The following is a 16,346-nucleotide window of genomic DNA, read 5'->3' as shown; positions in this document are numbered from 1 at the left end:
AGCATTTTGCAGTCTTGTAATTACTTAACTTACAACTATTCAACATGCATCCTTCCCAGTAAACCCGAAGGGAGTTCAGCACTAGGACTGTGTCTGAGTCACCTCTAGAAGCCTAGTTACTTGACCCATGCCCTGCACATAGCAGAGTCTCAATTTTTATCTATGGATTGTGATAGTCTAACCAGCTGTTTGACTAGAGAAGTGACGTAGCCTTTCTGAGGCCCAGTTTTTCATCTACAAAATGGGAATAATAATTATTAATAATAATAATGCCTGTCTCCTGAGGCTGTTCTGAGAATTGAATGAGGAAATTCATGTGAGGTGCATAGAACAGTGGCTGGCATAAAAAAAAACCAGCAAGCCAGGCACGGTGGCTCATTCCTGTAATCCCAGTACTTTGGCAGGCTGAAGCAGGCGAATCACCTGAGGTCAGGAGTTCGAGACCAACCTGGCCAACATTGTGAAACCCTATCTCTATAAATACACAAAAATTAACTGGACATGATGGCGGTGCCTGTAATCCCAGCTCCTCTGGAGGCTGAGGTTGGAGAATCACTTGAACCCAGGAGGTGGAGGTTACAGTGAGCCAAGATAGTGCCATTGTACTCCAGCCTGGGTAACAGAGTGAGACGCTGTCCTGAAAGAAGAAAGAGAGAGAGAGAGAGAGAGAGAGAGAGAGAGAGAGAGAGAGAAGAGAAGAAAAGAAAAGAAAAAAGAAAAATGCTTGATAAAACTGTGTGGGAAGCAGGGAGAAACTGCTCACTGGAGACGGGTTTTACTTTGGGGTGACGGACATGTTTTGGAACTAGACAGAGGTGGTGGTTGCACAGATATTGGGATATCCTAAATGCCACTGAATTGTTCTCTTTCAAATGATTAAATTTTACCAGCATGGTGGCTTAAGCCTGTAGTTCCAGTTACTCGGGAGGCTGAGGTGGGAGGATCACTTGAGCCCAGGAGTTCAAGGTTGCAGGGAACTATGACTACCCCATTGCACTCCAGCCTGGGTGACAGAGCAAGACAAGACAAGCCCTCTGTGACCCCGCTCTGTCCCCGTTCTCCTCTCACCTCCAGGGCTGCGCCTTCACTGTCTCCTTGGCAGCCATTCAGATGCTACATTTTGAGGTATCTTGGGTCTCAGCCAGCCTTCTTCTTTCACTATCTCACCCCGGTCCATAACTCGAATGACGATCCAAATCCAATTGAAATATCCACATTTCTCTCTTCTGCCCCACCGGCTCCTCTGGGATCTAGGCTGACTCAGCCTGCTTACCTGCCCTTCCCTTTGGGCCCCTCAAACTCAACTTATCCAGGAGGGAACGCATGGTCTTTCTTCTCCACTTTACCTTGTCCTCTCTGAGTAGCTCCTGCCTTAGGAAGGCCTACTCATTCATTCACTCCTGTAAAACATGAGCTTGTCACCATCCTTGCTACCTCTCTCTCCCTCACCATCCATACCAAATATCTATTAGAGGTTAACTTCTTTAAGCCTCAGTTTCCTAATCTATAAAATGGGGATAACAATCAGTCTTCCTATTAAATGAAATAAGACATATACAGCAGTTACTATTGCCGTGTAACAAACCCCAAATTTAGTGACTGCTCTGTTTTTGGCAATGTGGCTACAAAGGTAAACAAGGTAAAGTCAAAAATGCCCTGGTCACAGAGTTGAGGTGTTAGCGTAGGTCACAGCCAATTCTATCAGGATTCATTAGTGCTATCCTTAAGCAGTGATAAGCACTGGGAAGAAAGCGACAAAACAGGAAGAATATGGAGAATGTGGACCACGGGGGTCTCCCTTTTCTTTTCTTTTCTTTCTTTTGTTTTCTTTCTTCTTTCTTTCTCTTTCTTCTTTCTTTCCTGTGTTTTCTTTCTTCTTTCTTTCCTCTCTCTTTTTTCTTTCTTTCTTTTTTTTGAGATGGAGCTTCACTCCTGTTACCCAGGGTGTAGTGCAGTGGCATGATGTTGGCTCACTGCCACGTCCACCTCTCAGGTCCAAGCGATCCTCCTGCCTCAGCCTCCCAAGTAGCTAACATTACAGACATGTGCCACCACACCTAGCTAATTTTGTATTTTTAATAGAGATGGGGTTTCACTATGCTGGCCAGGCTGGTCTTGAACTCCTGAGCTCAGGTGATCCGCCTACCTCGGCCTCCCAAAGTGCTGAGATTACAGGCGTGAGCCACCATGTCTGGTCTAGTCTTGTCTTGTCTTCTTTTCTTCCTTTCTTTCTTTCTTTCTTCTTTCTTTCTTTTTCTTTCTCTCTCTTTCTTTCTTTTTTTTTTTTTTTTTTTTTTTGAGAGAGGGTTTCATGCTATCATCCAGATTGGAATGCAGTGACATCATCTTGGCTCACTGCATCCTCTGCCTCCTGGGCTCAAGCCAGCCTCCCACCCTAGCCTCCTGAGTAGCTGGGGCTGCAGGCCCACCCCACCATGCTCAGCTAATTTTTTGCATTTTTTTTGTAGAGACAGGGTTTTGCCATGTTGTCCAGGCTGGTCTCCTGAACTCCCATGTCGGCCTCCCAAAGTGCTGGAATTACAGGTGTGAGCCACTGCGCCTGACCTTCTTTTTCTTTCTCTTTAACTTAAATTGTTTTTGTTGATTTATATTTGCAAGATGAAATAGAAGCTTGGCACAAACACGCACTCATGCCAGCCTGGGGAGAGAGGGCTGGGGACAAGATCACTTGGCAACAGGGCTGGTACCCCAGACACTTAGGATGGCAGGAGGGGCAACCCTCCCCCAGCCCCTCCTACCCTGGGGTCCATGAAATGCACAGAAGTGGAGAGAGAAGTATGTGGGTGAGAGTGTCCAGGGCCCAATGAGAATGTATAAAAGAATAGCGCACGCACAAAAGATTTGCACACCTATCAAAGGGGCAGAAGATATTATTACAAACACAACATTGCTCAAGGAAATTCTCTAAGAAAGGAAGAAAGGAATGAGTCTCTTTCCTTTTTGGAAATAGGGAAAACTCTGTTTTCGAATTTCCCCTCGGATACCCATTTGCTGAACTGGCCTCATGCCCTGACTATACCCAGTCGGTCCCCCCAATCACAGTTGGACCTAATTAGGGTCCACTTGCCCTGCACAGCAAAGCCAAGCACTGACACTGGGATTGCAGCGAGGAAAAGTGAGACATTTATTGCAGGCACCAATCAAGGAGAATCCACCAGCTCATGGTTTCAGATCCAAACTCCCTGATGGCTTACAGGTGAGAGTTTTTTTGTATGTTTGTTTTCTTGAGACGGACTCGTTCTGTTGCCCAGGCTGGAGTGCAATGGCATGATCGCAGCTCACTGCAACCTCCTACTGTATTTTTATTAGAGATGGGGTTTCACCATGTTGGTCAGGCTTGTCTTGAACTCCTGACCTCAGGCGATCCATCTGCCTTGGCCTCCCAAAGTGCTGGGATTACCATGAGCCACTATGCCCGGTCACAGTTAAGAGTTTTCAAAGGCAAGGAGTCAGAGGTTACAGGCAATGCCATAAATCAATTAAATTGGGGCTATCCATTGGTTTGACCTAAAAAGGCAGGACATCTTGAAGCAGAGGCTCACAGGTCATAGGTGGTTTCAAAGATTTTCTGACTTGTGATTGGTTAAGAAGGTGAAGCTTTGCCTGAAAATTTGAGATTAACAGTAAAGAATGTTAGCTCTGGCTGGTAGCTGTGATCTCCTCCAGACCCCACAGGAAGAATACAATAATTAGCTGAGCATGCTGGCGCACATCTGTAACCCCATCTACTTGGGAGACGGTGGGAGGAGGATTTGTGTTTTTCGTAGAGACAGGGTTTCACCATGTTGGCCTGGCTGAGGCAGGAGCATCGCTTGAGCCCCAGAGGTTGACATTGCAGTGAGCTATGATCACACCACTATACTCCAGCCTGGGTAATAGAGTGAGAACCTGTCTAAAAAAAAAAAAAAAGAAGAAGAAGAAGAAAAAGAAAAAGAAAAAAGGGCAACTTCTATGAAAACGCGGCTTCTGTCTTTTGTTGTGCTGAAATATTTATTGAACGTGCAGCAAGGGCATCTCATGTTGTCCTACAGAGACAACAGCTAATTAACCCCTTTATGAGCAGGGTTTGTTCCCTTACCCTCCTCATCGTCCCCTCAGAGCCACCTTATTGCCAAAGACTTCTCTCAGCACTCTATTTAAACAGCCGCTTTTCCCTGTGTTTTTCCTCATCCTCCTCCTCCTGCCCTCCTCCCTCCCTCTCTTCCTCCTTCCCTCCCTCCCTCCCTCCCTCTCTTCCTTCCTCCCTCCCTCCCTCCCTCCCTCCCTCCCTCCCTCTCTTCCTCCCTCCCTCCCTCTCTTCCTTCCTCCCTCCCTTCCCTTCCCCCCTCTTTCCCTTCCTTCCTTCCTTTCTTTACTTTCTTTCTTTCTTCTTTCTCCTCCCCTCCTCCCTCCTCCCTCCTCCCTCCCTCCCTCCCTCTCTTCCTTTCTCCCTCCCTTCCCTTCCTTTCCCCCCTTTTCCCCTTCCTTCCTTCCTTCCTCTCTTTCTTCCTTCCTTCCTTTCTTACTTTCTTTCTCTTTCTTCTTTCTTTCTCCTCCTCCTCCTCCTTTTCCTCCTCCTCCTTCTCTCTTCTTCCTTTAGCTTCCTTATGAACCAGGCTCAGTGGCTCACGCCTGTAATCCCAGTGCTTTGGGAGGCCAAGATGGGCAGATCACTTGAGATCAGGAGTTTGAGACTGTCTGGACAACATGGTGAAACCCTGTCTCTACTAAATATATAAAAATTAGCTGGGTGTGGTGGCAGGCACTTGTAATCACGGCTACTCAGGAGGCTGAGGCATAATAATCGTTTGAACCTGGGAGGCAGAGGCTGCAGTGAGCAGAGATCTCGCCATTGCATTCCAGCCTGGGCATCAGAGCGAAACTCGATTTCTGAATAGATAAATAAATAAAGCTTACTTATTGCCCCTGTCCTTATTCTGTAAGGTGAGTGCTGCTGGTGGATCTGTCAGTGTCTGCCACATAATAGGTCCTTATTCCATTTCTGTGGAATGGACGAATGAATCCTGCAAGTGCACCAGTTGAGCTGGCTTGACTGTATTTTGTGTGTGGGCTGGATGTGAACCACGGGGAGACAGAGGACAGGTTGTGGTAAGCTGGAAATAGTGCCCAAAATACGTCCAGGTTCTAATGCCTGAGAACTGTGAATAGTTACCTTATGTGGCAAAAGGGGGCTTTTCAGATGTGATTAAGTTAAGGAATCTTGAGACGAGGAGATAAACCTGGATTATCTGGCTGGGTCCAATGTCATCCCAGGGGTTCCCATAAGAGGGAAGCAGGAGGGTCCCAGGCAAAGGACAAGATGGGATCACGGAAGCGTAGGTCAGAGCGATGTTGGGCTATGGCCAAGGAATATGAGAGGCTTCCAGAACCTGGAAAATGCGAGGAAACAGATTCTCTTCTCTTCTCTTCTAGAACAGTAGCAATGATAAACAAATATGGATTTTTAATTTAATTTAATTTAATTTTATTTTTTTTTGAGACGGAGTTTCGCTCTTGTTACCCAGGCTGGAGTGCAATGGCGCGATCTCAGCTCACTGCAACCTCCGCCTCCTGGGTTCAGGCAATTCTCCTGCCTCAGCCTCGTGATTAGCTGGGATTACAGGCACGCGCCACCATGCCCAGCTAATTTTTTTTTTTTTTTTTTTTTGTATTTTCTTTAGTAGAGACGGGGTTTCACCCTGTTGACCAGGATGGTCTCGATCTCTTGACCTCGTGATCCACCCACCTCGGCCTCCCAAAGTGCTGGGATTACAGGCTTGAGCCACCGCACCCGGCTGGATTTTTAATTTTTTTAGACGGAGTCTCACTCTGTCAGCAGGCTGGAATGCAGTAGCGCGATCTCAGCTCACTGCAACCTTTGCCTCTCAGGTGCAAGCAATTCTCCTGCCTCAGCTTCCCGAGTAGCTGGGACTACAGGCACGTGCCACCGCTCCCAGCTAATTTTTGTATTTTTAGTAGAGACGGGGTTTCACCATGTTGGCCAGTATGGTCTTGATCTCCTGACCTCGTGATCCACCTGCCTCGGCCTCCCAAAGTGCTGGGATTACAGGTGTGAGCCACCACACCCAGCCCGAATGAATACAGATTTAATTCACATTTTGTATTTGCTTTCCTTTTCCTTAATTTTTTTTTTAATGGAGTTTTGCTCTTGTTGCCCAGGCTGGAGTGCAGTGAAGTGGATCTTGGCTCACTGCAACCTCTGCCTCCCTGGTTCAAGCAATTCTCCTGCCTCAGCCTCCCGAGTAGCTGGGATTACAGGAATGCCACACCACACCCAGCTAATTTTTTTGGTATTTTTAGTAGAGATGGGTTTCACTATGTTGGCCAAGCTGGCCTCGAACTCCTGACCTTAGGTGATCCACCTGCCTCAGTCTCCCGATGTGATAGGATCTCAAGCGTGAGCCTTAGCTTTCTTTTTTCTTTGCCTTTTCTTTCTTTCTTTCTTTCTTTTTTTCTTTCTTTCTTCTTTCTTTCTTTCTTTTTTTCTCTCTTTCTCTTTCTTTCTTTCCTTTCCTTTTTTATTTTTTTTTGAGATAAGATCTCACTCTTTTGTCCAGGCTGGAGTGCAGTGGTGTAATCAGGGCTCACTGTAGCCTCAAACTCCTGGGCCCAAGGGACCCTCCTGCCTCAGTCTCCCAAGTAGCTGGGACTACAGGCATGAGCCACCATGCCTAGCTAATACCCTAGCTTTCTTCAGCTACTCTAACAAACTGCTACAACCTAGTGGCTTCAAAGCACACCGTGTTATTTTACAGCTCCACGTGTCAGAAGTCCCCAGCGGCTCTCTCAGGACTCAGCAGAGCTGTGTTCCCTCCGGAAGCTCTAGATGGACATCTGGTCTCTGTCTTTTCAGCTGATAGAGGCCTCTGGCATTCCCTGGCTGACAGCTACACCTTTTCAACCTCTGCAGCAATAATGCAGTATGCCAGGGAGATTTTTGTGGCTGTTTGTTACTCAGCATTACTGTGGCAAGAGCTGACTGGTACACAGAGGCAGACAGGACATACGTACAGACACGTACACAGACTATTATTGCTAAGCAACACTTCCTGGGTGTAAAGTGATTGGTACAGACAAGCAGCATAGTCGGATGCTAGAAGCAGGCACCCATGAAGGGGCTGTTTGAATCAAACCCTCAGCAATAGAAATGGCATCAACAGAAATAAGAGAGGAAGGTAGGTTTCCAGGTAGGAGGGAGTGGCAGAGGCAAAGGCCCCATGGGAAGGAAAAGAAAAGCTGTGTTTAGAGCCACTGGGGTGAATCCGCCCAGAAAGGTAGTCTTGGGTGGAGCCGCCGAAGAAAGGGAAGCTGAAAAGGGCCGCTTGTGATCACAGCATGCACTGACTGTTGGCCAGAGGGGCTGGCCCTTCCTCCTCTGATTCCTAGTGGCCCGGAATGACTGAGTAACAGCATGACAGGATGAGAGAGCTGTTTTAGGAAGGGCAATCTGAGGGCAGCGTGTGCTTTTCAAGAAGGCAATGCCACCAGCCTGGAGGAAGGAGGAACAGGTGGCTCTTTCCCATAGATTTTGCTGGCAGCTTTCTGCTAATAACAGTGTTTCCATTAGAGACTCTTTCAGAAACGTTCAAGACTAAACAGATTCAGTGACTCACTGCACCATGTTTAATTAATGCCACAGATACTACACTTTGAGTCTATTGCATGTCTCTGAGGCTTTCTCAAACTTGTTTTTTTTATTTTGAGATGGAGTGTCGCTCTGTCGTTGGAGTGCAGTGGTGTGATCTTAACTCACAGCAACCTCTACCTCCTGGGCAAAGGGATTCTCCTGCCTCAGCCTTCGGAATAGCTGGGACTGCAGATACATACCACCATGCCCAGCTTATTTTTGTATTTTTAGTAGAGAAGAGTTTTCACCATGTTGGCCAGGCTGGTCTCAAACTCCTGACCTCAAGTGATCTGCCTGCCTCAGCCTCCCAAAGTGCTGAGATTATAGGTGTGAGCCACCACGCCGAACCAGCTTTCTCAAACTTAATTGTTGCTTTACCTGATAGTTCCTTTCTTTATGAGAAAAGGAACTGAAGGAGAGAAGGGGAAAGTGGAGAAGATCCACCCTGAATATCTAAAAATTCTTGGTCACAAAAGGAAGGGGCCAAGAGAGTGAGGTTTCCCGTGCCAGCTCTCGGTTCCAGCGGGGAAAACTTAGAGGCAGAAAGGTCAGGCGATCACTCATCTCTATCCACATCCCTGAGTCTAGTCATACAAAGAAATTTGAGGGTTAAAAAAAAATCGCTTTACCTGGCTGGGTAAGGTAGCTCATGCCTGTAATCCCAAAACTTTGGGAGGCTGAGGCGGACAGATCACCTGAGGTCAGGAGTTTGAGATCAGCCTGGCCAACATGGCGAAAACCCATCTTTAGTAAAAATACAAAAATTAGCCGGGCATGGTGGCGGGCATCTGTGATCCCAGCTACTCAGGAGGCTGAGGCAGGAGAATCGCTGGAACCTGGGATGTGGAGGTTGCGGCGAGCCGAGATCTCGCCACTGCACTCCAGCCTGGGTGACGAGAGTGAGAGTCCACCTAAAAATAAACAAATAAAATAAATAAACAAATAATCACTTTACTAATTGCTCAGGTCTCAACTCTTCTGCCGTTTAACTTAACCTCATTTTCCTCTAGAGGCCATCACTAAAGTGATTTCCTTGTAGGGATGTGCGTCAAACTCTATATTGATTCACCTGATTGTAAATACTTTGCCGGCTTTTGATTTCCTGGAAATCCTGCTGAGGGTACAATAAACAAATCAACACATGTTGACTCTGTAATGGATCACGAAGCCCATGTTCTACGTTCATTTGTAGTGACTCAAGAGTATTTTTATCCCCCTACCCCCACCACTTGTTTCACGCTTGTTTCTCTTTCTTATTTGTACTTGGGAAGGTTCTGTTTTGGTGTAGACTTGGGTTTTTTAAGTGGTTGCCAGGAAACAGAAGCCATTTGGTGGGGAAGCATACAACGTTAAATCGTCCTTGGCTGCCTCTGGGGTGGAGCCTGTTGAAACTCTAGTGTGTCTAAGTCATGCCAAGATCTGGTTAGACATGAAGATATCTGAGCCTTTTCCTAGACAGGTCAGGGAGATTCCAAGGCACTGGCTTTTTTTTTTTTTTTTTTTTTTGAGACGGAGTTTCGCTGTTGTTACCCAGGCTGGAGTGCAATGGCACGATCTCGGCTCACCGCAACCTCCGTCTCCTGGGTTCAAGCAATTCTCCTGCCTCAGCCTCCCGAGTAGCTGGGATTACAGGCACACACCACCATGCCCAGTTAATTTTTGTATTTTTAGTAGAGACGGGGTTTCACCATGTTGCCCAGGATGGTCTCGATCTCTTGACCTCGTGATCCACCCGCCTCGGCCTCCCAAAGTGCTGGGATTATAGGCGTGAGCCACCGCACCTGGCCGGCACTGGCTTTTAAAAGGAGAGATCCTGGCTGGGCTTGGTGGCTCACACCTGTAATCCCAACACTTTGGGAGGCTGAGTTGGGCACATCACCTGAGGTCAGGAGTTCAAGGCCAGCCTGTCCAACATGGTGAAACCCCGTCTCTACTAAAACTGCAAAAATTGGCTGGGTATGATGGTGTGGGCTTGTAATCCCAGCTACTTGGGAGGCTGAGGCAGGAGAATCACCTGAACCTTGGAGGCGGAGGTTGCAGTGAGCTGAGATCACAACACTGCACTCCAGCCTGGTGATAGAGTGAGATTCCATCTCAAGAAAAAAAAGAGAGGCTGAGGCGGGTGGATCACGAGGTCAAGAGATCGAGACCATCCTGGTCAACATGGTGAAACCCCGTCTCTACTAAAAATACAAAACATTAGCTGGGCATGGTGGCACGTGCCTGTAATCCCAGCTACTCAGGAGGCTGAGGCAGGAGAATTGCTGAACCCGGGAGGCGGAGGTTGCGGTGAGCCGAGATCGCACCATTGCACTCCAGCCTGGGTAACAAGAGCGAAACTCCATCTCAAAAAAAAAAAAAAAAGAAAAAAAAAGGAGAGATCCCTGTAACTGCAGGTGGTCTGAGGAGGCCTGAGAAACTCAGTACTTAAGTATCAAATACTTTCAAGATGGGCTGTGGGAACTTCTAGAAGAAGTTTTGTGTCTTCTGGAAGACACAAAAGCTGAGAAAGTTGGAAGATACCAGACTTGGGGCCATATTTTATCTACCTATTCTACTCTATTCCATTCCGTCGTGTCTTGCCATAAGCATGTTGCAGGTATTAACCCACCAACCCTATCACAAACCAATGGCACAGAAACACTCATAGCCTATTTTACGGTGAAGAAATGGAAGTAGAGGAAGGCTGGGTAACCTACCCAAAGTTGCACGGTTAGAAAGCGAAGGAGCTGGGATTTGAACTAAGACCAGTCTGGTGTCTTAGCAACAGCATGGGGTGCTGGATAGGAAGGCAGATTCTTGGGTTGACAAAGCCTCATCCCCCACAACAAACGCAACCTTTAGTTTATTCCTTTACGGTCACAAATGTGTCAGGCATTTGATATCAGTGAGTCTTCATCTACTTTTTTTTCTTCCTAAGAAGGAGTTAAGCTCTTGTCACCCAGGCTGGAGTGCAATGGCGCCGTCCTGGCTCACTGCAACCTCTGCCTACCAGGTTCAAGAGATTCTCCTGCCTCAGCCTCCTGAGTAGCTGGGATTACAGGCACCACCACCAGGCCCAGCTAATTTTTGTATTTTTAGTAAAGATGGATTTTCACCACGTTGGCCAGGCTGGTCTCGAACCTCTGATCTCATGTGATCTGCCCGCCTCAGCCTCCCGAAGTTTTGGGATTACAGGCATGAGCAACCATGTCCAGCCTCTTCATCTATTCTTTTACTGCTTTTGAGGTCTGTTTCTCTTGGAACTAGGACTGAAACCAGTTAGGAATTAGGTTTTAGGGTCCTCAGGGAGGAGGACCCTGAATGCAAGAGGGCTGAGGGTGAGGGTCCCACTGTTTCTCTGGGGCCCCGGCGATGGATGCAGCTGTGCTGGAGGCAGGGGGGTGTTGAGGAGGAGGGCAGAGAGGAAGCCCAGCTGCAACCCCCAGATCTGCACCAGGAATCAGGACCGAGTCCCCCGGCTGCTGGGAGCACCCTCAGCCTTCAGCCCCTTGCGGGTGGCTTCTGCTGGTGAGAGTTGCCTGACTCAAGACGGTCTGATGTAGGGGTCTAAAATCCCGCCTTCTAGTCCCAAACGGGGACACCTCTGCAAGGTCACCTTTAGAATGCCCTACAGGGCTGGCTGAAGGTTCTGGTGAGACTTGCGGCAGCTCAAGCTTTGCCTCTGACCAGAGAGGCCACCTGCCCTCCCCTCCTCTCCCCCCTCCTTCCCTTCTGCCGCCTCCTTCCCCTCCTTTTCTCCCTTCTTCCCTTACCTGTCTTCTCCTCTCCCTCTTTTCCTCTCTTCTCTCTTTCCCTCCTCTCTGCTCCCTCTCCTCCTCCTTTCTCTCCCTCTCCTCCCCTCCTCTACTCTCTCACCTCTTCCCTTCTTTTCCCTCCCTCCTCTCCCCCTCCTGCCCCTTCCCTGGTCTTTCTTCTCCCTCTCCCTGTCACTTCCTCTCTCACCTCCCCTTTTCTTCCGTCCCCTCCCCCTCCTCTCCTTTTCTCCCCATTCCTTTCCCCTGCCCTCCCTCCTTTCTCCTCCCCTCCCCTCCTCTCCCTTACCCCTCTTTCCCCCCCTTTCCCCTCCTCTCTCTTCCCCTTTCCTCTCCTCCCTCCCTCCCTTCCCTCTCCTCCCCTCGAGCAGTCCCTTGACAGCTTCCTGCCAACTCCATCTAAGAACAGGCTTCTGGGCATCCAACCCAGGACAGCAGGCCAAGGTGTGAGAAACTCCAAGCCAATCCAACAGAAGACAGCAGTCAGCCAAGTCGAATCCACTTTTTAATAGTGTAACCATAATGCAAACAAGCATAATAGGCTTTTGTTGAATCCCATAAAATTGGAAGATGAGAACTATACAGAAGAAGAGCATGCGGCGAACACAGCCTGGACAACCTCGCAAAGAGCGTGGGGCGGGCGTCAGTCCTTCAAGGAAGGTGCTGGAGCACAGGGACACTTGGCAGAGATTAGCAGCATCGAGAGCTCGAGGTAGGGGGGACGGCCGAGTTTCTGACAGCGTGCGTGTGTGTGCGTGCGTGCGTGTGTGCGTGTGTGTGTGTGGTGAGATGCGACCAAGTCTGCCCACCTCCCCAGCTTCCCAAACCCGGAATGGACATTGCAACGTGGAATGCCTGGCACCACTCTTTGGGCCTTCTGGAAAACCACTGCTGAGCCAGGAGTGTGAGTCTTAACAACCACAACGACACAACACAACAACAAAAACAGTGGCAGCAGAGTGCAGAACACAGGAGGGCACTGAGACCCGGCTTGAGAGCACTGGACCTCACTGGGTCTTAATCAGAACCAACACCAAGGACATAGCATCTTATCAAAATGGACTGCCATCCTCTGTTCTGGCATGGGAGGGCTTTTTTTTTTTTTTTTTTTTTTTGGCACGGGGTCTCATCTGTCACCAGGCTGTAGTGCAGTGACGCAATCTTGGCTCACTGCAACCTCTGTCTCCTGGGTTTAAGTGATTCTCCTGCCTCAGCCTCCCAAGTAGCTGAGATTACAGGTGCCCGCCACCATGCCCAGCTAATTTTTGTATTTTTAGTAGAGACGTGGTTTTGCCACGTTGGCCAGGCTGGTCTCAAACTCCTGGCCTCAAGTGATGCATCTGCTCAGCTTCTCAAAGTGCTGGGATTACAGGCATGAGCCACCATACCCAGCCTGGGAGGGGTTTTTGAGAGCATACTGCCCTCCCTATGCCCTGGCCCCCAATATCCTCAAATCTCAGTTTGGCAGCAGATAAAGGAAACAACTGGGCTAAGCAAAGTTTCTGCTGCTCGCTCCAGGAACTCTTTAATGAGAAGTCCTGGGGCAGCCAGTAGAGATTCTCTGGCCCCTGAAGTCCCAGAGAGGGGGTGTTGCCCCCGGGGGATGTTGGGCAATGTCTGATGACATTTGATTGTCACCATTGGGAGAGCATTGCCATGGGCATCTAGTGGGTGGAGGTCAGAATGCTGCTCAGCTTCTTACAGTGCCCACAACGGCCCCCACAAAAACAATTATCCAACCCCAAAGGCCAGTGGTGCTGAGGTTGACAGACCCTGTGCTAGAGTCTCCTAGAACTTTGGAGTCGAATCTTGGCGCTTGGATGTCCTGGAGTCATTTTCTAAAAGATTACAGGAAGCAGTGCATTGAGGCAGATCTGTTCCTGCTTTCAGGGCCATCTCATCGGTAATGGACTGTGTTTTGGAACAGACAGGCATAGTCCCGCTTGACCAGACTGTTCGGATATTCCAGAACAAAACGAACTCATATAAACATACTAAGGCATACTGACATTTGACCACCGCCCTCGCACGTGGCTTTGATAAGTATTAACAGGAAACAGACCCTCAACAGATACTGCTTGTCTTGGGTGAAAGTGTACCTGGGTCCTTACATTTGGGGAGGGGCAGCTTTTCTTCTGGGGTCCTTTTGCCACAAGGCAGAGATTGGCAGTGGGCCAAGGATAGGGAGTATGAGATAAAGGGCTGAGGATGGGCTGGGTTGGCCCCAAAAGGTCAAATCCCTGTTTATGGGGAATATCTGTGTTGAGTCCCTTGGAGGCAGGCTCCTTCCCTCCATCCTTCAGACCTGTGTTTCCTTAATTTCAGCTCCTGGTCTTTTCAATTTTTCTTAGAGACAGGGTCTCGCTCTGTCACCCAGGCTGGAGTGTAGTGGTGCAATCCTAGCTCACTGTGACCTCGACCTCCTGGGATCAAGTGATCTTCCTGCCTCAGCCTGCCAAGTAGCTGGGACTACAGGAGCAGCCACCATGCCCAGCTCATTTTTTTTTTTAAAAGTGTTTTTTATAGCAATGGGATTTTGCTATGTTGCCCAGGCTGGTCTCAAACTCCTGGCCTCAAGTGATCCTCCCATTTCAGCCTCCCATAAAGTACTGAGATTATAGGCATGGTGAAATCCCACCTCTACTAATAATACAAAGATTAGCCAGGCATGGTGGTAGACACCCATAATCTCAGCTACTTAGGAGGCTGAGGCAGGAGAATTGCTTGAACCTGGGAGGTGGAGATTGCAGTGAGCTGAGATCGCACCACTGTACTCCAGCCTGGGTAACAGAGCAAGACTGTCTCAAAAAAAAAAAAAAGTTTCTAATCTTCTACAAGAGAAGAACTGTGTTTTACTTATCTCTACACACTCCCCAATGCCTTCCACACATTGGAGAAGGAAGACGTATTATAAGTCAAGTGAAAAATTAAAATGAACCAGGTACTATACTGGGCATTTTGTGGGCATTGTCTCACTCAATCCACCTTTTATACAGATGGGTATGTAGACTTTAAAAGGTCAAGGGAGAGGCCCACAGCCATCTACACCAACAGGGGCAGAATTAGGATTTGCACTCAGGTTGGCTCCCAAAATTCCATTTTGATGGGTCTGAAGCATCACCCCCGCAAATGAAAGACACCTGGCTATCTCACTCCAGGGAAACCAAAGGAAGCCCTCTCTCCTGCCTAGGAGTTTAACTATCGTCCCTCTGCTCGTTCATGAAACAAGGTGTGGGAACTGGATTCACAGTGATGGCAGGTGGGTGTGATGTTCCGACGCTCCTATTTCAGATGTCTCATTCCTCCCGGCCAACCTCACGTTTGTGAAATGGGGTTGGAGCTGCTATAGGCCAGTTCAAGGGGAAGATGGAAATAAATGGGACATAACTTGAATAACCCCCAAATACCCAGTCAACCCTATTTTGCTCATCCATTGCTTAATACTATTTTGCAGTTATTGTTGGCTACAAGGCCTGGATGAAAAGCCACCACGCGAGGGCAGTATTTCTCCACCCTGGATCTGAGCTAAACTCTAAATCTGGACTCCACTCTGGTCCTTGATAGGTTACTCAACAGAAAGGGGCTTTTGGTAGGAATTCTGGCAAATGAAAGAAACACATCAGATCACTCTCCTGCCTTCTAGCCTGGAGTTGTGAAGCAGCTTGTATTGGGGATTGAAAGGTGTTTACTTAAAAAAAAAAATCTTTCTGGAGAAGAAAGATGAATTGTGGTTACATAATCATTTCTTTGGATTCCTTGACTAAACAAGACAATGTTTCTATCTGTCTGCTACTAGAAGGGCAGGGATATGCAGAAAGGAGGTGCCTGGCACATGGTAACCTCTTCTAAGCATTTATTCCCTGATGGAGAAGCATTCCTGCATAAAGCTAGACTTGGAGTGGGATGCACTGATCAGCTTCTGTTTGATGGGGATTGGATATAGCAGTTTCCTTTTCTGGAAAACTGGGGAGGCATCTCCAAAGGTATAAAGGACTGGAAACAAAGCCTTTGGGAGAAGAGCTAGTAGGAGCTGGAATTGGGTTTGCAGGAAAGGAGTTTATTTAATTTTTTTTTGAGATGGAGTCTCGCTCTATTGCCCAGGCTGGAGTGCAATGGTGCGATCTCATCTCACTGTAACCTCTGCCACCTGGGTTCAAGCGATTCTCCTGCCTCAGCCTCCCTAGAAGCTAAGATTACAGGCACATACCCCTACACCCAGCAACTTTTGTATTTTTAGTAGAGACAGGGTTTCACCATGTTGGCCAGGCTGGTCTCGAACTCCTGACCTCAGGTGATCTGCCTGCCTCAGCCTCCCAAAGTGCTGGGATTACAGGCATGAGCCACTGCACCCTACAGGAAAGAAGTTTAGAATGGGCTTCCCTTCAGGATAGAAGGGGTGAGTGTGGGATGCCGAGTGTTTGTTCTTTATGTCTGTGGAAGGCTGAGCAGGGGAAATTGGGATTAAAGGCAGGCAGGGGAGATTACAGCTGGCACAAAGTCAAACTCCATGTGCCAGGAACGGGACAGCAGTGGGGGCTGCCAGGGACGGTGGAGAAAGTTGAGACACAGATTGCCTTTTCACTTTAGCAGTCTAGGTCGGCCCTTTGGGGTCTTGGTGCCCCCATTGTAAAGCCCTTTCAAAGAGGCCAGTGCACTTCCTCTTTAGCAGGGACCCACACTAACACCAAGATATGCCCACACACAGTACACAAAAGAAATGTGGTTTTCTCTATGGAACACAACAAACAGGGCAGAACTGACACAACAACCCTTTTGCATTCTTGGGGACCCTGTAGTCTGGGGGGCAGCCACTAGCATTTCTTGGCTCTTTCTGGGCACCACCTGACATTAATTTGTAGCATTTAAGTATAGCAAGGGATCCCTTCCCAGCATTCACCCTGAGAGAGTAAATTCAGCAGGTTGCCTCCTAGGGAGAAATGTCA

Source organism: Saimiri boliviensis, chromosome 7, assembly GCF_048565385.1.
Source record: "Saimiri boliviensis isolate mSaiBol1 chromosome 7, mSaiBol1.pri, whole genome shotgun sequence".
In the NCBI taxonomy this organism is placed as follows: Eukaryota; Metazoa; Chordata; class Mammalia; order Primates; family Cebidae; genus Saimiri; species Saimiri boliviensis.
Note: the sequence above shows the minus strand (reverse complement) of the source record.